The sequence below is a fragment of the Macaca thibetana genome, chromosome 2, assembly GCF_024542745.1.
Source record: "Macaca thibetana thibetana isolate TM-01 chromosome 2, ASM2454274v1, whole genome shotgun sequence".
NCBI classification, from domain to species: domain Eukaryota; kingdom Metazoa; phylum Chordata; class Mammalia; order Primates; family Cercopithecidae; genus Macaca; species Macaca thibetana.
Window position 1 is genome coordinate 22,884,490 of NC_065579.1, and position 23,164 is coordinate 22,907,653.

Genomic DNA, 23,164 nt, shown 5'->3' on the forward strand with positions numbered 1-23,164 from the left:
ACAATATAATAATACAGCAGATGATGTAGTTGTTATGGGAATGGGGAGAAGTATTAAGCAACCAACTTGTAGCTACTTTCTTCATCTTCCACAGCAAGCTGTCAACAATTACTTTCTAGAGGAATTTTATGTCCCAATATAGAGAATATCTGTATTACAAGAAATAAAAAGAATAGTTGTGGAAATATATATGTAATATAGTCCTAATTGTGAATTTTGGTAGGGTGGGGGAAGATAAGATTAGCAAGAAAAGAGACCTGTTAACACTTATGAACAGTATGAAATTTCTGTAGTGCTTTTATAATGAATATCAAATAAATTCCCCTTTTGAATGGATAAACACATCTACTATGCTTAGTTAATATGTCAAGCTGATTTATTTTATTGTATAACATATTCTTTTGAGAACATTTCCTAATTCAAATATTCAGACTTTTATTGATTTCTTTGAAGTTTTTCATTTTTCAGTATCATTTCAGCAAACTTATTTACCTCCTCAGTGAGCCCACGAGCCCATCAAAGACCATCTCTTAAATGGCACACATGCTGTCCCAGCCCTGCATGTCTCCTAAGCAACATCTTTACAGTGTCCGACCCACCAGTTCTGGAATAGTGGATTAAAACTCCAAACAGTAAGAGTAAATGGGCTCACTAAGGAAAGCAAATCATCTAATTAAATAAACAAGAATCATCTTATGCTTAAACATTGTGTGTGATCATAAAATTGGTCTCTTACAGTGTGACACATTTTGAATTGTGAGAGAAACCACAGAGTTAAGTCTTCCTGAGGTGCAATTAGGGATAACTGTGGGTAGTTCCAAGCTCCCTACATTCAGCCCTTCTTGAGCCTGTCATAGCTTGATCTGTTTCTAATGTGTCTCCTTGTGTTTGATTCACAGAGCAGCCTGATAGGAAAGGACATGGAGTTGGGGAGAATCTGCCAGAAAAGTGAAGAGAGACACTATTTTTGATGGAGTACCCACCAGCAATTCAGACAGCAGCCGACCTGCTTGAAGACAAGTTGAGTGTAAAATCAAATCCACACCCCTCAGCAGATGTTCTACTTGTTCACCTGTCATATATGTGGTATAGATTATATTAAGACATTAGGATTGGCAGGTTTGTAGGTTTTATTCTGAGAAAACAAGAAAACTTGCGTAGAAAGCTCTACAAAATGCTTGAAAAATCATCATAAACCTGATTTTAAGTCCCTTTTCAAAAGAGATTGGCCATAGTGCTTTTTTTCCTGAGAGAAATATTACAATGAGGCTATTTAGGGGTAAAACTAAATTATCTTGAAGTCAGAGCAAGTTCACTGCTATTTTAAAGTAATTGTAATCTAGCTCCATTGTTTAATAAAGGCTCTTGTAATACCTACTAAAATAAACTTCAATACTGTAATATTGAGGTGCCTCATTTTACAGAGTAAACATGAAGTCTAATTGAAGATATTTCTAACTCAACCGATTATTTAAGTGAATAAGGGAAAGGCAACATTTTTAAAAACCTGATGGCAAATCTTTGAGAAAAGTGGACACATCTTTCCTTACGCATTCTGTAAAATTGAATTTTTATATGGGCAGTTTGCTTAAAAAAAGCTACGGTTGTCTTTATCAATTGTAGTTATCTATGAATATTTAAACTGCAAGAGATTTAGCAATTGCTTTTCTTATATATCTATTTTCTGATTTTAGAGGTAATAAATGCACCCTTACTTGGAAGATGACTAAACAAACTTTGCAACACAAAAATCTGTAATGGGTGCAAGGTTGTTGCGTGAGTTATCAGGTTGTTCAACTCTAACTTCCCTTTTTTAAGGTCCAATCAAAGATATCATCGTGCTACTTAAGCAAATTAAAATAACCTATTGACTGAAAAAGACTACTGTCAATATTGGTGTTGGTTATCTCCATCACAAATATATGTGCGTATATGTGAGAGTATCTGTATGTCTATATTATCCAGTTGTCATATTGCCTGTAAAATTCTCTCTCACTTTTAACATTATTTTTCATGAAATTCCAGGTCATGACATTCTGTTCTATCAATATCCTGTTTTGCGAGACTTTAACATTTTTATTATGGTATATTAATTATTGGGAATTTAAAGATTCTAGAAAGTATAGGGTCTTACAATGATGCTGAGTTCCATTTATTTGGTGTTGAAATATGGCCAAAGTCATTTTGACCTACTGATGTGTATCACACCTTGAAAGCATTTATATCCCTCCAAAATGGAATCCAGAGAGAAGATACTCAGTTATTACCCTTTTCATAGAGATGATTTGCAGCCCCAGGAATCACCTTTATCATATTAACTTACTAAAATGCCTCTCCTCTTAGAAGGCCTAGCTCACAAGTCACCTCTTGAAGCCTTCTTTAATTATCTTTCTGCATTGAAATCCTTTGTTTGTCCCTTTGCACTATCAGAGTATTTTATTCCTGTGTTATAGAGCATCTGAACTGTAGTAAGCATCTCATCAATAATTTTTGAATTAATGGATAGATGAAGCAAGTCAGAGTTTGATCTAGTGGTAAGGGCACCCCAAAAGCACTAGTTTAGGTATCACCTTAAGTTGTAAAACACAATTCAGTTTTATCTTAATGGTTCACTAGATTTATAAAATTCAGAGTACTACAGAGGACTACATCTAAAGCTGTCTTATCTTCTGAATACAAATCCTGTGAATGTTAAGCTGCTTAGATGCAGTATATAATAAGAGGTGACTGGCACTGTGGCTGACACTTGTAATCCAGGCACTTTGGGAGGCTGAGGCGGGTGGATTGCTTGAGCCCAGGAGTTTGAGACCAGCCTGGGCAACATGGCAAAACCCGTCTCTACTAAAAATACAAAAACTAGCCAGGTGTGGTGGCGTGCACCTGTAGTCTCATCTACTTGGGAGGCTGAGGTGAGAAGATTGCTTGAACCCAGGAGGTTGAGGTTATAGCAAGCCATTATCATGCCATTGCACTCCAGCCTGAGCAACAGAGTGAGACCCTGTCTCAGATAATAATAGGCAAAATTAATCTATTAAGATTTCAGGTGAGCTCATCTGAACACCCAATTTCTGGAAAGCTTAGTGACTTTGCAGACAGAAAACATCTTAAAGGCCAAAGGTTTCATTTAAGGCATACAAATTAATAGATTTTGCCATTCACTGTGATTTCCAGTAGACTTGAGGCTTGGTCTGCTTCCAGTACAGAATTTGGCCTTCATTTGTCTGTTTTTCTTGCTTTGGCATCAATTCTATTTTAAGCTCTATAGCTGGCACCTTATAAGTTATTTTTTCCTTGATATGCTCTGAAGTATCACTCAACATAATAAACTGCATACTACCAGTCCTCTTAAGTTTGGATATGAACAAATAAGCAAACTAAGAGATCTTTTGTTTTCAATTCAGTTCAATAAATTAACTGCTTGTTTGTTGGGCATTAATAGGCTATTAAAAGTTATCTTCAATGGCACAAAATTTTCTACCAAATGTATGAATTGAGGCCATTTTCAAGAGTTGTTTCCTCTTCTGTCAAAATAAGGACATTAGACTAAACCATCTTCAAGTGTTAACATTCTATGGTGTTCTGTTTCCAAGTGTACCATTTCTTGATTATGCTTTATATGTTTAGAAAAACCCTTGGAACTGAAGAGCATGTATAACTCAAAAAATTTTTAAATATTTAGAAATACTCAGGGCAAATAAAAAGACAGTGCATAGTAAATGTACTAAGTTAGTTATCCCAAAGCTGGGAATTTAGAATAAAATACACTGGATTGGAAAAGCATTTAAAATACTCGGGCGATTGTACTAAAAATAGATCTGAAAGGAAACTGAAATATGTGCAGAGAACTGAGTCACTTTACAAGCACTTCTATGGTAAGTGCTCAATAACTGGTAACTAATGTAACTTTCTCTTTATATTTTACCCTTATTTTGAGGGACTGCTCTCTTCATATGACTACTGTACACGGATGATGAACATCTATTAACGTCTTCATTCACTCATTTAACAATGATTTATTCAGCACCTAGTAAGTGCAGGCACTGGGCTAGATATTGCAGACATAATGGGAAGCTAGAGAGCATGGTTCCAGCCATCACTTAGCTTTCAAGCTTGTCATTGTAGAGTATTAAAAAAATATATTGGAATAGAAGGCATTTGTTCTCTATTCAAGCAAGAATACAAATTGCCACCTTTATGCTTGTTATCAAATTCATATGGATATTTCTTCTAACCACTACACTTAATATTCCTTAAGCTTTATCCTCATAAAAATAAATCCTAATGAAATACTGTTCAGCAATAAAAGTGAACATAATATGAATACATACAACAACATAGAGGCCATATGAAAGAAGTGTAAAGACTACAAGTATAATCCCATATATATGACATTCTACAAAAGATAACATTATAGTGACAGAAAGAAGCGCAGTGGTTGCCTAGGGCTGGGGGTGAGTTGGTGGGATCCACTGAGAAGGGGCATGAGGGAACTGCTCAATACCTTGATTGTCATGGTTACATGATTATATATAGTTACCAAGATTCATCAAAATTTATTCACACAGGGTAAAGTTTATTGCTTATAAATTATACCTCAATAAAGCTAAAAAATAATACATTATTATTATCTACTTTCTAAAAATAGTTCAGAAGACAGAAGTGATATTAAACATTAGAAAAAACGATCCTATTCATTTTGGTAAGTTTTCTCTTTTTGCAAAGTAATTTATATACTTGAATTTCATTAGCTTTGCTCTTCACAAAAATGCCTTAAACAGACAATATTTTAAGATCTTGGCTTTATCAGAAGGTGAGAATAAAAAATTGCTATGAAGAATGTTACTGTGTTTCCAGTATTATTACCATTGTAGGCAAAGTCCATCAAGTTCTTAGCATCTCTTATACAAAAATCTACATAAAAATTAGAATATTAAAAATGAAGTTTCTAAACAGAATAGTGCTCATTCCTTACATCTATCAGCTTTTTCATTTTGCTTTCTCAGAGACGAATATAATATTCAACTATACCAACTCTATTAGCCTTGTTTTTTAGTATCTTTTTTTCTATCTTCTATTTATTGGAGTGGCATCATTGTGTAAGTTTCCTTAATGTATTTGAGAATTATATCAGCTATGAATCACATAGAAATCCACAGGCACTTTGACAAATATAAACTGACTCTTAAAATACGAATCTTCAGGAAAGAACCAAGTGACTCAGTTACGTACCCAAAGAAATGAAAGTCAAATATCCTTGGACGAGTAAGAAAATCAGCAGTAAGAATGAAAAACTTAGAAGAGTTTAGGGGCAGGTGGTCACTGGTTTTGATAGCTTAAAAATAGCTCAACTTTAAATAGTAAGAAGGAGATAGGGCTCAATTATATAGGCCTCCTGGGCCTTAGGTTGCAGTCATCATACATCTGCCCCTTGATGCTTTCTGCACCGGATAGTCCTGCCTCTGGAGTAACACCTTATTAGTGGGATTTACCCTGTTGATGAATTACACTAATGCATCATTAGAATGACAGGTCACGCCAGTGATGTATTGCCAAGTAACTTAATGAGAGTGATAGCTCATTCCGATTACCCTCCCATGAAAGGAGGGCTCCGTCTTCAGAAGAACTCATCTCTAAGCTGATTCTGCTTAATTACAGGATACAACATGTGCTAATAGTAATGTTAAGATGTTCTTTGGCACCATAGTTTTGGCACTGATCAAAATATGATTTATTGCTCTATACACTTGGAAATGTTCAAACAAGATGCACAGTCTCAAGATGAGAAGACACTCTGGAATCCACTTAGTTTCTAAGCTAAAAACACACACATTTCCATTGTAGATCTCTAAATTGACAGCTGAAAGATTCAGGTTTGAGAGCTTGTGTCAATCAAGTTCTCCTAGAAGCAGCATTTGGTTAAAAAGAAATGGGGGAGAGAGGAGGAGAAATGATTTCTCTTTAAGACTGGCAGAAATGGTATATTATACAAGTGGTATCTTCATAATGACAGATTACTTTCAGGGGGATTAGACTTATACCCACCAATGTCTTAGGCTAGTGCAGAATTTTGACAGTATTTGTATCAGCCTAGGAAAGCAAGAAAAACATGATGATGAAGAAGAGGAGGATTATTTATTAAACTTCTAAGAATAATCACTACCACGATTATTATTAGCTGCAGGCTTCAGGCAAGGTACTGGCCCTGACACCGTGGTTTCTTTAAAAAGTGGCGATGATTTATGAAACCTGTGTTATGTAAGATATAAAGCTACCTTAGTAGCACTCAGTTATGAACTAACTTAGCACATAGCATAAGGACAAAGAGTTGTCGCAATTAGACTGGGAGAACCTTGCAAAAATGTGTTTTTCTTTTTCCCTTGACTGCTATGATGCTTAGGGAATTTTACGTTCAGTCTTGGTAGTTTCTTCTAATTCCTCTTGCCTTTAGTATCTGGCTGCTTTTTATACATCTTCGTTTGATTAGTTCCATTATATCTGTATCTCGTATGAAAAGCCACTTCTTTTTTGTTTTTTGGAAAGTAGAACATAAATTACAAGTGAAAAAAGAGTAGATTTGCAAAGCTGTTGAGTGTGTGTGTGTAGCAGGGGAGGGAGCCTTAAAAACACCACCAAAAGAATAATCCATTGCTTTACACTTTTGCAAGTGCTATTTGTTCATCTCACTTGACCTGCATCAGTGACCCCATTAGATAGCCAAGACCATGAAAGACCATCTCCACTTAAAAGATGACTTGCCACATAAGAAATAAGTCGTTGACTTAGTGTATTCATCCATTTTCACACTGCTATAAAGAACTGCCCCGGACTGGGTAATTTATAAAGGAAAGAGGTTTAATTGACTCACAGTTCTGTATGGCTTGGGAGGCCTCAGGAAACTTACAATCATGGTGGAAGGTGAAGGGGAGGCAGGCATCTTCTTCACAGGGCAGCAGGCGAGAGAATAAACACAGAAGGAACTACCAAACATTTATAAAATCATCAGATCTCATAAGAATTTACTACCGCGAGAACAGCATGGTGGAAATTGCCCCCATGATTCAATTATCTCCACGTGGTCTCTCCCTTGACACGTGGGAATTATGGGGATTATAATTTTGAGATTTGGGTGGGGACACAAAGCCTACCCATATAAGTTAGCTTTTGAAACTGGGTCTTGTAACCCCTAATGTGTTAGTTCTCTTTGATATTATGCTTTCTCCAAAAATAATCACAGTACTAATCAAATGAGGTTTGATAACTTAAATATTGGTTAAAAACACAACATCTAAGTTACTGCAAGATGAATTCCTACACATGGAAAAATTGTTCTGTTTTCCTAACAGAAGGAAATTTCCTACTACTTGGCGTCTGCTGAACCATACAGTTAGGGAAATGTAGCTGTCAAACTGATTGGTTGAGTTTGAGTTAGCAATGAAATAGTCCAAAGGCAGTTCAATTACAATATTTAATTAATGGCTACAGGTGAGGATTTTATGAAACATGTTAAATAGTGGATTTCTTGTTATTTTATGTAAGGTGATATAGATGCATTCTTTAAGATAATCCTATATCCCTATTCAATAATTGTCTTTAGAACAAAAGGAATGAAACTCATTTTTCTCAAGTGTTTTACTCCAAACAATAGTTTTAAAATGAGGTATGTGTGCCACATTATGCAGATTTACTTCTATTTTTGCTTTTAGATTATCTTTTCCTGTACCAAGGTTCACACTTTACTCTCTTTGGATAAGTCTAAAAACCTCTGTGGAGCTGGCAAGGTGAGTGTGTAGGGACCTGTATTCTGAAACCATTTGGGAGTATGGTTCTTTGACAAAACTAATGGGACTTCTTGAAACCTTGAAGTTGTGGTTCATGATCCAACTCAATTGTCCAGAAAAAAGCACAACAGTGAGCACATGTTTAATTTGAAGATGCTGATAAGACGGGGTTTGGGCTTGGGGAGCGGTGGCAAGGGCAGCATACGGCTCTTCAGCAAATGTGATCAAACAACAACAAAAGAACAGGCACTTCCCTCCCTGCTTCCTTCTCCCCAGATCCTTGCTTTTGTTACCAAGAGATGCATCAGGTTTTATAAAGCAAATTGTCGATTTTTGACCACAAGAATAAGTTAGTATTAACTTCAAATTAGGAAAGACTCAGTGGTTCAGGCCCAGGAACTCAGAGCCATTACATGGTTATTCTTCTGCCTCCTCCTTCCATGCTCTCTCTCTCTCTTTTACAGGAACAGTCAGAAAATGAGAATAAGGTAGCTTGAGACTTCCTTAGTCTTCGCTATAAGATGGTGTATGGATGCACGTTTTTTTTTAACCTAGAGGTAATTCCTTTATCAATTTCCTTTCAAGAGAGAAGATCACTAAAAATTGACTTTAATAGGAAACTTCAGATATTATCTATTAAATTTTATATATAAAAAATTTTCTTCCACTTGACTATAAGCAACTTGAGGGTCTTTGGTTCCCTATGAATGAGGGCACAGAGCTTAACACATAGTAGATGCTAAATAAATACTTATAGTTGAATGAATGGATGCCTACATGTTGGGTTGACAAAGGGAATGCAATAAGCTTCAAGTGACTGTATCAGCTGGAAATCCAGGTGAAAAGGCCAAGATCCATCTCACCAGGAGAGCAAGGCAAGGGTGAAGGTAGAAACTCACACTGCTCTGAGATAAATGGAAGCCCAGGGTAGGGTAGCAGAAAGACCACTGGATGGGGAGTAAGCAAAGTTGAGTGTTAGTCCTGGCTTTACAGTTCTGAGGTCTTAAGTAACCTCTCTGAGCCTCGATTTCCTATTTTTTGAAATGGGAATAGAACTGTCTCTATAGCTTTCCCCAGAATTATCAGAAGAATCATAGGCAGCAGGGCACATGAAAGCCTTTTGCTAGATATGGTCAAACCCTATAACAAGGTAAGGTCTTAGCAAATGACTTCCTGCTTCTCTTGCAGTTGAAGAAGTTTTCTGTTTCCTGAGGGTCCTCCTCTCTGTCTAGGTAGATAGGGGTCATCCAGTCCGAGAAACCACAGGTTGAGGTTGGCCTTGCTTCTTCTGGTTTCAGCCACAGCATTCAGAGAGGAGAATTTCTTCCACTTTGAAAATAAATGGCAATTGCTAAGCATGTTCCTATTTTACAATGATACTTTTCACAAGTGAAAAGGAACAACTTGGGAACTATAGAGCAGCACCCTGGGTATTTAAAGGGGCCTTGTTGGGGGCTGTGTAGTAACAAAAAAAGCAACCTCAGGGGTGTGTGTGTGTGTGTGTGTGTGTGTGTGTGTGTGTGTGCACGTGCACTGGGTGGGGGTGCAAGGCTGGTGACTCACATTCCTGAAACAGTGCCAGGAAAAACCATCCTCCCTAGAAGCTGGAGTCCTTCAAGCTAGATAAAAGTGGGGGTGACTGTCCTCTGCCTGGGAAGCCCACAGTGCTGTAGCTAAGGGCATCCTTTCAAAAGCTAGAGAAGCTGGTTTGTATTATAATAAAAGGCTTATAGGAAATACCAGTTAACTTTATTCAGAAAACAAAGGGAATGAAAATAAACTTTATTGAATGGCAATAATGAAAACTTCCTGTAGATGAAAACAAAAAAGAGTAGAGGGAATTTTTTTTTTTTTTTAAAAAGAGAGAACCATATGGATTCATGGGGCTTAAATCTTTGAACATGTTGCCCAATGAATGACCCCATTTTTAAAAGCGCTTCCATTTCTCATAAGTTTGCCTATGGCTAGGTCTAGAACTCATTGCCTTTAGGATTTGGTGCGTATCCCTTTGCAAAGGGAGCTCAGGACAGGAAAGGAACTTGTACTGAATGCCTACTATGCAGCAGACATTGTGCTAGGTGCTTAGTGCACATTCTCAATTAATACATTACACTGAGCTAAGACAAAAGTTATTACTCTCAATTTCACAGATGAGGAAAGGGAGTCTCAGAAATGTTCAGGGGGAGACACAAGGTCACACAGCTAGTAACTGACAAACCAAAGATTCAATCCCAGGTCTCCTGGCAGTGACTCCAAATCTTGAACTCTCTCTACTATGCCATCTTGCTTCCCTTGGCCATACAACTTTCAAGGATCAGAATGGCGGGGTGGGAGTAGGCCTTTTCAGGCTCCCTTTGTCCTCTCTCAATCATCCCTGTGATAATGGCTATACAGGCATAATATTGACTATCATATAACCATAAAAACATTCTCCTAAGAGATATTGTAACCACTATGATAGATTGAAACAAGTCATATATGCTTATTATCCCCAGCTCCTAATGATACAAAAATAATAAAATGGCCACCTTTTTGAAAGGATGCTAGGGAATTGAGGGTTTATTTTGAACATTGGCAAAATGAAATACTTAAATATTTATCCTGTTCTTCTACAAACTGTACCAACAGGTAACCACATTGTAGATGAGAGGAAGTTTCTCTGTATAGAAATCAATTCTAATAAATTAATGAAGAATAAAATTGCAATATCACTGCTTCCTCCTAATGAATGAAGGATTGAGAAGCAATGGCTGCTTCCAAGAGAGACAATTAGATAGCATGCATCTCTTGATGAGAACACATCACCATCTAAGAAGCCATCCTTGAACAATCAAATCTGGATGTCATTAGGCCCTAGATCCAACTACCAATTTGTAAAAAATACGTAGTCCGGAGAAAGATGGGACTCTACACTGTGGGAATGAAATCAGCAAAATCTCAGCTGAGGGAAATAAGAGATGATCTGATTTCTTCAACAAGTAAACTGCAATGAAGTAAATAGACCAATGGAGGAGCAAAACTATAGACTAAAAGAGCTCGAAATAACATATATATATATATATATTTATATGTGTGTGTATATATATATAAAATACATATATATTATGTTTCTTCCAAAAAAAAAAAAAAAAAAAAAAAAACGGGATACACATGCAGAATGTGCAGGCTTGCTACATAAGTATACATGTACTATGGTGGTATGCTGCACCTATTGACCCATCCTCTAAGTTCCTTCCCCTTACCTCCCCCACCACCCCACAATAGGCCCTAGTGTGTGTTGTCCCCCTCTCTGTGTCTATGTGTTCTCAATGTTCAGCTCCTACTTATGAGTGAGAACATGCAGTGTTAGGTTTTCTGTTCCTGTGTTAGTTTGCTGAGGATGATGGCTTCCAGCTTCATCCATGTCCCTGCAAAGGATTTGAACTCATTCCTTTTTATGGCTGCATAGTATTCCATGGTGTATATGTACCACATTTTCTTTACCCAGTCTATCAGTAAATATTTTTTCAAAGCAGGCAACATTTAGTGTTTATGGATATACATTTGGCCGATAAAGGTATAAAGAAATGAAAAAAATAAGAAATGAATTACCATAGAAATCAGTGATTCCTCTTGTGGGGGAGAGGACTGTGTTTAGGAGGCAGCAAGCTGGGGGGGCCCGTGGGCTGTCTGGTAACATCCAGCCTCTTCCATGGGTGGTATTCTGAGGTGTCCACCTTTAATAATGAAACTACACATTTACGTTACTTTAACAATAAGTACATATGTATACTGCACCTCTCTGACTGCTTCAAGCACATATTTTTAAGTTTAGGGCTCTGAAAGCGTTAGTCCATGTCCTTGAGTGTGAAAGGCACTTCTGGGAAGAATTTCTTTTAAAACCTGGCTTAGTTGAAATGAAAATTCTGAAGTTCTTTCCCTACAAAGTGCCAGTTTCAGTTTGGTATAAAAAATACTACAGTCTGAGATCAAAATATGCCAGACATTACTTTCTTAAATCATAGAGTGCGGTTCCATGTGTAGAACATTCCAGGGAAGAGTCCTGGTCCTCTTAAGACCCAGGTGGCCTCTTATTTTTTCACATTTGAATGACTCCCTTCATTCTGAGCTTCCTTTCCATAGACAGAAGGCCAGAGGAACTGTGATGGGCAAGCTACCAGGAAAGGCTGGTTTCAAATCATAGAGAGAAAGGATCCCCTTAATACCCTCCAACACGCTGTTTCTGTTGGTCCCATGAAGTCCCTCAGGCATGGGTTCCCGAGGCAGAACTTCCTCCTGCTGCACTTCAACACCCCAGGCCTTCTTGCCACGTGTGGAGAGGCAATACGGATGACCCCGCTTCAGTGCTCACTCACTCTCTTGTCCACATTCTTAACTATGTGAATGGTCAGTACTGTGGATGGACACGTCAGATGACCTCCATAAATTACGTTCTTTTCCATTTATCATTTCACTAATGTGTCATAGGTAGAACAGTCCACAGTTTGTCAAACCCTTTCCCAAAAACACTTCTATTTCCATGTTTTCTTTTAAAAAAAAAATCACATTTATGATTTAGCTTTAATTTTTCAGCCTACAAAGACATTTCATCTTAGTCTGTGGTTCTCAACCCTGGCTACGAAGAACCACCTAGGAATCATTTCAGGTAAACTGCTGCCCAGGCTTCATCCAAAACCAAATGAAACAGAAGTTAAGGTACTGACACTTGGGCTCCAGGTGAGTCCATGTACAGCTGGGATTAAGAACCACTGGCTGGGATTTTTACTAACTTGAGTGAAATCAATCAGCCCCACTATATAAGTGTTTTATATCTTCATGGATTTTCCACCTGCTACTCACTGGACATGTATTCTGATTCCCATTCTTTCCTTCCCTAGTCATTCATGTTGTTGTTGTGTGTGGTTTACATGCACCCTCAAAAATAACTTCTGTGACTCTTCCCTGAGGTAAGAGTGGAGAAAGTGGATGGGTGAAGGTCATAGGTCTACTACTTGCTAACTACATGCCACTGGGGAAGAGGCTTAGCCTCTGTTTTTGCATATATAAAATGGGAATGGCAATGTTATCCTTTCAGGGTTGTCTCAGAGATGGGAAGCAAAGTTCAGAGAGAACCTAGCCCAAAGTGAGGGCTCAGAACAGGAAATTTTCATCTGTGTAAATTGAGCCAGTTCCACCCAAGTGCTGAAGTCCCTTCAGGGGCATTTCAGGGCGCCCTGTGAAAATGTTGAGGATTCTTACAGTAGGAAAATTTCTTCTGCAGACCCATTAATTCAATGTGAAAAATACAGACTTATACAAATGGATGTTCGTATTTTATGTATTTATATTTACATACATACTTACTGAGACGCTATTTTAAATTTATTTTTAAAAGCCACTGAACCCACCTACCCCAGATATTGTCTCCCGGTGTGTGGCTGAAATACTTGTTATAAGCACTCATATTCTTCAAAATTAGAAAAGTGCTCCTAGTTAGCACAGGCAAGATCTTATTGGTAGGAAGTGCTCCAGTGCAGCTCATTTGCTCAAGTTAATCGCTCAAAGAGAACTTCTCTTACCTGGCCTGAGCCTCTCCCTTTGAAGTCAACAAGAGCCCTGCCAGCACAGAGTGAGAAAGCAAAGAAGCCAAGGATAGGGCCCCACTAAGGGCTTCGACCTGAGTTTCAAACTCAAAATGCTGCTTTTCTGGGAGCACACATGCTTTATATTTGACCTCAAAACTCCCATCTGTCTATGCTGACTATGAATCAACTGTATTGCATTTTCACAGAAATATATGAAAATGCTCTGTATGCATGGCTTTGGTGAGTTGGCATCTCTGGATTTTTTTTTTTTTTTTTTACTAGTATTTCTATGCTTTGGTTGGCCAACAGCGTGTCTAGAAATATATGACAAAATCTATATTCATTCATAAGGAAAGAGCAGATCATATGGGAAATGAATGGTTCTGCAAAAATGACATTGCCAAGTAAGAGAAACTTATCATAAGAGTCCAGACTTATATTATGGAAGGTGCCCTACCTTGCCATTTTAAATAGGCATTATTGACCACAGTTTGACATCTTTGGTGAGTCAAAGCTAAGCACTCCTAAACATTATTCTAACTCTCATCGCTGTTGCCATCAGTATGCCTGCCTTTAGCAGGACTGAATTCCAGTTTGTTTAAAAGCTGTTTTGGGCTTAAGGAAATTGTTCCACAGAAACTATTAAAGCTGAACATATGTATATCCTACAACTCAGCAATTTCACTTCTAGGTAGATACTCTGGTAATGCGCACATGGTCACCAAAAGACATGTACGAGGATGCTCAGAGTGCCTTATTGGTAATGCTTCAAAACTGGAAACTTCCCAAATGTCAATGCAATAGAATGGATAAATAAAATGTGGTATATTCATACAATGGAATACCACCGAGAAGTGAAAAAGAACCAACCATAGCTACATGCAACAATACGAATAAATCCCAAAAACATAAAATTGACCTAAAGACGTCAGACAAAAGGGCCCAAACTGTGTGATTATAGAGTATAAAAACAAGCTGTACAGATCTATGCTGTCAGAAGGCAGGACAGTGAGGCCTTGGGGAACAGGAAAGAAAGAGGGAAAATAAGGTGCTCGTCAGGTGCTGGTAATTTTCTCTTTTTTGATCTGAGCACTATGTACACCAGTGAATTATTTCAACTATATTCTTACTATATATATAGTATCTTATATGGATGGCAGGCTTCATTTAAAAGTTAAAAAAAAAATTGTAGTGGGCAAGAAAAAAAAACAAAGCATGGTCTTTAAAATGTGAATTCGGAAGAAAACCTGAGAGCTTCTCCTGAGAGTAAAATACAAGAACACTATGTGCCACAATGCTCAGGGACCTCCCTTACTTCCCATCCGTGGCCTAGTTCAGGCTCCCAAGTGAGTGACCTGTGGTAATTAAGATTTTTACTCTACATAGCTTTACTTGGAGTTTCCCTAAATTGCTTTGGTCTTTTAGTTCACGGGGAAATGGAGTTCAAGCTAATAATCACAGGTTTGTAATATATTTTTTTCTTACTCACAAAAAAGTGGAAAATAACTGGCACATTTATGGAAATAGCATCAGATGGAGAGATAATAGATGATATGAAGATTTATGGACACAGTGGTCTAGATAGCACACTGCCTCAGATTTAACATGATTTACGTTTTCTTTTTTTCTTTTGAGACAGAGTCTAGCTCTGTTGCCAGGCTGGAGTGCAGTGGCACAATCTCAGCTCACTGCAACCTCTGCCTCCCGAGTTCAAGACATTCTTCTGCCTCAGCCTCCCGAGTAGCCGGGATTACAGGCGTGTGCTACCACGCCTGGCTAATTTTTGTATTTTTAGTAGAGAAGGAGTTTCGCAGTGTTGACCGGGCTGGTCTTGAACTCCTGACCTTGTGATCTGCCCACCTTGGCCTCCCAGAGTGCTGGGATTATAGGCGTGAGCCACCGCACCCGGCCAATATACACTTTTTCTAATGTAACATAGGTCATGTAAATAGAAAGTTGTTAAAATTATTGATGCTCAATTTAGCAGTCTATATTATTTATTTCGGCATTGAGCTTATTTACTTTTTCATTTTAGAATCACAAAAATAAAAGTAGGGTTTAGGTAAACTTTTTAATCACAGCCCATTGCTGGTTTCTTGTTCATTAATGTCTTTGACAATGTCACTTCAACTTATTAGAAGAAAACGACAATGCTCGCCACCTACTCTAACCCACTAAACAGAAATCCCCAGCAAAACAAAGTGAAATTTAGGTAGTAAAATACATCTCTTTTCTTTCAGATAGACCTTATGTTCTTGGCAAATGGATATATTTTAAGTGAGGGAAATAAAGTTGTATATGCAAGAATGGGAAAGTGATGGAAAGAGAAGAAAAAGGAAACATGATTTGTAATTATTTAAATCATGAGTCTGCAAATTACGGGTCGGGGCCAAATTTGGCCCATCACCTATTTTATAAATTTTTGCTAGAACACAGACATACACATTCATTTATATATTGTTTATGGCTGCTTTTGTGCTATAACAGCAGAGTTACAAAAGAACACATGACTCCCCCAAAGCCAAAAAATTTTACCGTTGGGCCCTTAATTAAAAAATGTGTCAATCTCTGATATAAATAATACAGTTTACATTTTGAATTTCAGATTTGAATCATGGGGAGCTGAACCAGGCAGCTGTTCCATCCCTTGATGCTGGAGTTCTCATTCTACAAGAAAATATCCTATGTATTTTTTTGTGCTATTGATCTTTATTAATAAATTTCCATAGGGCTATAATGCTTTTGCAATATATTGCAAAACATACTATATCCTGGGAACTATTTCTTCTAATGGTGCTTTTAAAATTAATGACTGCAGTAATTTGATATCTATTCTAAAAATATTCTTTCTTGTGTCTTTGTAGAAATGGCTTAAATCTATGCTAATCAAGAAGCTTTATAGAACAAATTTCTTTCCTCTGCTCAGCACTCACCCTGCTGTCAGTTCACTTTTAGGATTCCATCTACTTTATGTTTTTGCCACTCTCAAATAAAATAATCTAGTCAAGTACCTTGAACATGTCTGTCTTGGTCCTTGGTAACAAGACCATATTTTCAGCATCAATAATATCAATTGATTTGATGAATGAAAATTAGTATTTGTTAAGAGCTATGTCCCAGGCATGACTCTGAGAGCTGTAACTTCATTAATTAATCTTTACAACTTTATCAGATAGGTACTGTTATCAAAATGAGGAAACTGAGGCACAGAAAGGTAATTGACCCAAAGTCACACAGCAAATAAGTGTCTGGACCAGAAGAATCCATATCAATGTTAAAAAATAATGTTGAATGGACTTTTATGTGGTAGGTCTACAGGAAGAGTCAGTAAACTTTTTCCTGTAAAAAATCAGATAAAACCTGGGCATGGTGGCTCATGCCTATAATCCCAGCACTTTGGGAGGCTGTGGTGGGTGAATCACCTGAGGTCAGGAGTTTGAGACCAGCCTGGCCAACATGATGAAACCCCATCTCTACTAAAAATGTAAAACTTAGCCAGGCATGGTAGTGTGCCCTGCAATCCCAGTTACTCAGGAGACTGAGGCACGAGAATTTCTTGAACCCAGGAGGCAGAGGTTGCAGTGAGCCGACTCTTACTTGGGCAACAGAGTGAGACTCTGTCTCAAAAAAAAAAAAAAAAAAAAAAAAAATCAGATAAAGATTTTAGGCTTTCAGGGGTCAGATGAACTCTCTGCAACTTCTGACCTTGTGATGAGAAAACAGCCATAGATAACACATAAGTGAATGGGCATAGCTGGGTTTCAAGAAAATCTTGTTTACTCAAGTAGGCTGCATACACACCGGATTTGGCCTGTGGTCACAATTTGCTGGCCTGTGGTCAAGATGATCCTCCTAACCTAAAAATTTTATTATTTTATATGCCTAGCACTGTGCTGCACAGGGTGTACTGGGACAGGAATGAGAAATGATATGAAGAGAATTTTCTCTAGAATCCATTAACCCAGTGTAGACTGTAATGGACAGGCCATGCCTAGCCATCTTACTTCACAAATCTTTTCTGCTAGCTAGTATCTACTTCTATTATTTTCTATCTTAAATTGATAATCTGAGAAACTATAGAGCCTATTCTGAAACCTCATCTCCAGAAAATAGAACCAGCTCAGGAGAAAAGTGTTGGTAAAAGACAACCGAGAATGTCTTGTGGGGATAATTTCAGTAAGATGTTGGCTGTAGTAATATGTCATAGAGGGAGAGGGATTAACAAATTTATCTTATTAAGAGAGTTTAGTTTGATAACTTTGAAATCAAAGTTAAATGTAGGAAGATGACAGAGGAGAGCTTCCCGGTGGTAGTTTTGGTCACATCACAGGGCAGACAGGTGCAAAATTTCCAAAATGCATTCTTAAGGCCAACTAACCTTCCAACCTAAGGGAAGAAGATGTTTTCAGTTGAATAGGACTGCAATGCAAGTCTGAGAACTTGGTCTTCTTTTTATTTTCAAAATGACATGGTGGCAGGGAGCGGGAGAGCTAGGGATGGAGGAGAGACATAAAGCTGAGGTCCGCTCTGCACAACTGTGAATGTTACACCCAGCAGAAGCAGAGGTCCAGCTAAGGAGGGTGAAAGAGCCGAAATGTATTCTTCAAGCCATGTATCCATGCGTCTGCCTTCCTTCAGGGTGATTCCTTTATCACTTCTCACAAAAGCATCCTATGGTGCTGTAAAACCTTGACTTTGGCAAATCTTTGGGCTGTGACTTCATGGACATGAAGTATGAACTCACCCTAGCCTACATGACTACAGGACTTCATCACATCTATATATGCTTCTGTAAGAGAAGAATAAACTCCAAAGTGTCTTCAACACGCACCCGTGGGATGACCATGCACCCAAGAAAGTGCTTGTGCTTCCAAACAAAGTTGAATAAAATCACAACAGCCCAGAAACAACAGAGAGGAGTCAGTAACTTCCTCTGGTCCCAGGGATCTTCTGCATGACCAACCTGACTCAGTCACCAGCAAAATGGAGTTCCAGCTGACTGATGAAGGGGTCCAGTGGTTGGGACCCACGGAAAGGCAAAGTCAAGGTTTGACTAAACTGTTGTCTGTGGACTCACATATATTAGTGTCCACGTGTTATGCTGACAGTGGGAACAGGTGACATGTCTTCAGCCTTCTGTTTCATTTTTAACCTAAATCCCTCGTCGCAACACAGGGAGCCATGTTTCATGTTTGTTTGTAGACGTTCACCTAGACCCAGGGTAGGCTGCTGCTTATGTATTCCGTGTGGAGCACTTTATTAAGTAAAGAGTTCCTCGATAAGAGGAAAGACCTTTTCATGAACTCTAAAGATAATGAAGAAGGCAGGGGCTTCCCAGGAGTATGACGGACCCTGTGTCCAGGTCACCTTCCCCTGGTGAGTTGCAAAAGGTGCAAGTTCAGCAGCTGGGGACTTGGCAGCCAGCATCTGAGGGGCTCAATGAGATCTCATTGCTTTAAGAAAGGAAATACATTTTTTTTCTGTAAAACAAATAACAAAAGGAGATAACATTGTCATGTCAGAGGGCCGGACCAAATGTATGGCGCAGTGAGACGTTTTCTCTTCTAGAAAAAAAAAAAAAAATAGACAAAGAGAGTGAAAGGGAACAGTATCCTATTTCAACACAGTATGGCACTGATATTTAGGATGAGACTACATCCTAGATTTTGGGGCTATCTCCTAAGGTGAGCTTTATTGATAGAATGTTTAAATATAGCCAAGAAATGCAAAATTAGAGCAAATGACTTGCTTGAAAATTCAGCAGGAGAAATTCAACAGAATCACTGGAATAAAGTTGAGAAATCAGTATTTTACTATCTATAAGTGGATGAGACTTCTGATTAACCTATATTCAAAATTTCAGAATATTAGAAAAAGAAAATTTTTTCCCTCAGATTGAAACTGAAATCCTTGGATCCCTAGTGTCTCATTCAGAACAATAAATACACTAATAAAGTTTGGATGTCCCCTCCAAATCTTATTTTGAGAAGTAATCCCCAGTATTGGCGGTAAAGCCTAGTGAAAGGTGATAGGATCATAGGGGCAGATTTCTCATGAATGATTTGGCACCACCCCCTTGGCACTGTCCTTGCAATAATGAGTGAGTTCTCATGAGATCTGATTGTTTAACAGTGCGTAGCACTCCCCTGCTTTGCCCCCGTTGCCCTTTCTTGCTCCCGCTTTTGCCATGTGACATGCTAGCTCCTGCTTTGCTTTCTGCCATGAGTAAAAGCTCCCTGAGGCCTCTTCACAACCCAAGCAGATGCCAGCACCATGCTTGTACAACCTACAGAACTGGAACTGCAAGCCAATTAAATCTCTTTTCTCTATAAATTACCTAGTTTCAGTTATTCCTTCGTAGCAACTCAAGAACAGCCTTACACACATTCTATCTCTCTGAAGAGTCTTAATTGCATATGTTCATTCATTCATTCAAGCAATATTTGCTGAGCACCTTAATGCTGTTCTAAGTACTCGGGGTATGTTAGGGAACAGCATAAACAAAACCCTTTCGGGGGTTTTATTCTAGCAAGGAGAGAGAAACTAAATAAGTAAATGGTTTGGTATAATAAAATGTGTAGTATAGAAAAAACAAGGAGGGAAGGGAAATACTGACATTTTTATTCATGTTTTGTAATTTTACTAGTTATTATCCCTTGTCAAGAATGGTCACTTTTTATGTGTTTGATATATAACCTTCCTACTATTATTCAGAATATATAAGAAGCACATTAAAACAAGAAAGAGAAGATATGACTACATGTCCCAGATAAGCTGTGTTTCCTTGGGAAAAGCAGACCACTCTCAATCTCAAATTCCTCATTGTTAAGATAATGTCATTGAACGTTAAGTGAATAAGAAGATACGTGATCTGAAATGAGTAGACGGGCACAGGGGAGAACCACAGAGATTTTCTTAGTAAAGACTCAAAATGAAAACATACTTAGTAGATCTGAGTTGGAATTATATCTCCAGGCAAATGACCTCATTATTCTGCCCTGAATAAGCAGCAAATCTTCAATGAAAAGCAGTAGTGATTTATACATTTTCCCCTGAGTTTCAAAATGTGACCAGACTGATAATTTATTTCTAAAAAGTTCTCATCTTAACCTCATGATTCTGTGATTCTAAGAATAAATCATTACCTTATTAGGAGTGAAGTAAATAACCATAAAAAAAAAGATGTCAGAGTAAATTCTGCGAAGTCCTCCCTTTCATAAAGTTCATTATAATCCACTTTCACATGGTCAAGTAGCTGTGGGTGCACCTGGGACTGATCACTGGCGAGGCACTAACAATTGATTCTAGTACTCAGGTAGTCATCAGTCTAAGTGTAAGTGGTGAACATGGATGAGAAAAAGTAGTCAGGATTTGGAGAAATCTCTTGGAAGCTATCGGGCATGACAAAGCATCCATAGCACTCTAGCACTGAAGCAGTACTCACCCTACCATATTTTTTCCAGAAAGAATAATCCCAACATAATTTTTGTGTGTTTCATTGAGCTATTGTATTTCATGCAAATACTGTTAACTCTGTAATTTACATATCTTTAAGGGGTTTCTCAAGCACATGGGTAGCTTAGAAAGATAAAAGATCTGAAATGGGTAAATGGGCACAAGGAATGACCTCAAAACATTTTCTCAGTAAAGGTTCAAAATGAAAACATACTTAGTAGATCTGAGTTGGAACTATATCTTCAGTCAAATGACCTCATTATTCTGCCCTGAGTAGCCAGCAAAATCTTCAATGTAAAGCAGTAGTGATTTACACATTTTTTCCCTGAATTTTAAAATGTGACCTGAGTGATTTAGGTGTAAAAACAAGTAAACATTCGAGATTTCCTCTTTAGAATTACAAATTTCACTTGACAATGCCTTAAAAATATCAACTTTATGTAACAATACTAGCAAGTTCAATTTTGAAAGCTGTTTTAAATTGCATGGGCAAACAGAACTAAGGAGGGGATTCACTTGAGATAAAATATTATTAGAGCTGGAAAATGGAACTTGAGAAAACAATGAGCCATATTATCACCATCTATACAGATGATCCTTGACTTATGATGAGGTTATGTTCCAAAAAACCCATTGTAAGTTGAAAATATCGTAAGTCAAAAACATCCGTCATACAGCTAATCTACCAAACATCATAGCTTAGCCTAGTCTACCTTTAAATGTGCTTGGAACACTTAGACTGCAGTTGGGCCAAATCATCTGACATAAAGCCTATTTTATAATAAAGTTGTTTTTGTAAAAGAAAAAAAATTAGCTGGGCATGATGGCTCATGCCTGTAGTCCTAACTACTCAGGAGGCTGAGGGGGGAGGATCACTTGAACCCAGGAGGTCGAGGCTAAAGTGAGCCATGATTGCACCACTGCACTCCAGCATGGGCAACAGAGTGAGACCCTGTCTCAAGAAAAACAAAGGTTTTTAAAATTTGGTTTTATTTATTATTTTTATGGGTACATAATAAGTGTACATATTTATGAGGCACATGAGAAATTTTGATATGGGCATACATTGCATGATAAACACATTAGGGTAAATGGGGAATCCATCAGCTCAAGCATTTATTCTTTTTTTGTGATAAAAACATTCCAATTATATTCTTAGTCATTTTTAAATGTACAATTATTGTTGACTATAATCACTCTGTTTTGCTGTCAAATACTAGATCTTATTCATTGTATTTTTATACCCATTAACCATCCCCATTACCGCCACCCCTAACCTTCGACGACCTTTCCCAGCCTCAGGTAACTATCATTCTACTTACTTTTTCCATGAGTTCAATTGTTTTAATTTTTAGCTCCCTCAAATAAGTGAGACCACATGATGTTTATCTTTCTGTGCCTGTCTTATTTCACTTAACATAAAATGTCCTCCAGTTCCATCCATGTTGTTGCAAAGGACAGGATCTCATTCTTTTTCATGGTTGAATAGTAGTACTCCATTGTGTATATATACCACATTTCCTTTATCCATTCATCTGCTGATGGACACTTAGGTTGCCACCAAATCTTGGCTATTGTGAATAGTGCTACAATAAACATGGGAGTGCAGATATCTCTTCAATATATTGATTTCCTTTTTGGGGGATATATACCAAAAAGCAGTGGGATTGCTGGATCATATGGTATTTCTCGTTTTAGTTTTTTGAGGAATGTCCACTCTTTTCTCCATAGTGGTTGTACTAATTTACATTCCCTCCAATCCTGTACGAGCATCCCTTTTCTCCACATCCTCACCAGCATTTGTTATTGCCTGACTTTTGGATAAAAGCCATTTTAACGTGGGTAAGATGATATCTCACTGTAGTTTTGATGTGCATTTCTCTGATGATCAGTAACGTTGGCCACCTTTCCATATACCTGTTTGTCATCTGTATGTCTTCTTTTGAGAAATGTCTATTCAAATCTTTTGTCCATTTTTAAATCAGATTAGAGTTTCTCCTATTTATAGGAATACTATTTATAATAGTTTTTCCTATTGAGTTGTTTTTATATTCTGCTTAATTCTTGTCCAAATATTTTCTCCCATTCTGTGGGTTGTCTCTTCACTTTGTTGATTGTTTCCTCTGCTGTGCAGAAGCTTAACTTGATGTGATCCTATTTGTACATTTTTGCTTTAGTTGCCAGTGCTTGTAGGGTATTACTCAAGATATCTTTGCCCAGATCAATTTCCTGCAGGGTTTCCCCAAAATTTTCTTTTAGCAGTTTTATAGTGTGAGGTTTTAGATTTAAGCCTTTAATCCAGTTTGATATGATTTTTGTATATGGTGAGAGAGGGGGTCTAGTTTCATTGTTCTGCATGTGAATATC

The 23,164-nt window shown here is 37.7% G+C and overlaps 1 protein-coding gene across 3 annotated transcripts in view; it reads right to left on the reverse strand.

Annotated features, from left to right (window-relative positions):
* The window catches only part of RARB (retinoic acid receptor beta), a 770,770-nt gene that overhangs the window by 375,550 nt on the left and 372,056 nt on the right, over positions 1–23,164 (reverse strand). The gene's annotated exons all lie outside the window — the stretch shown is intronic.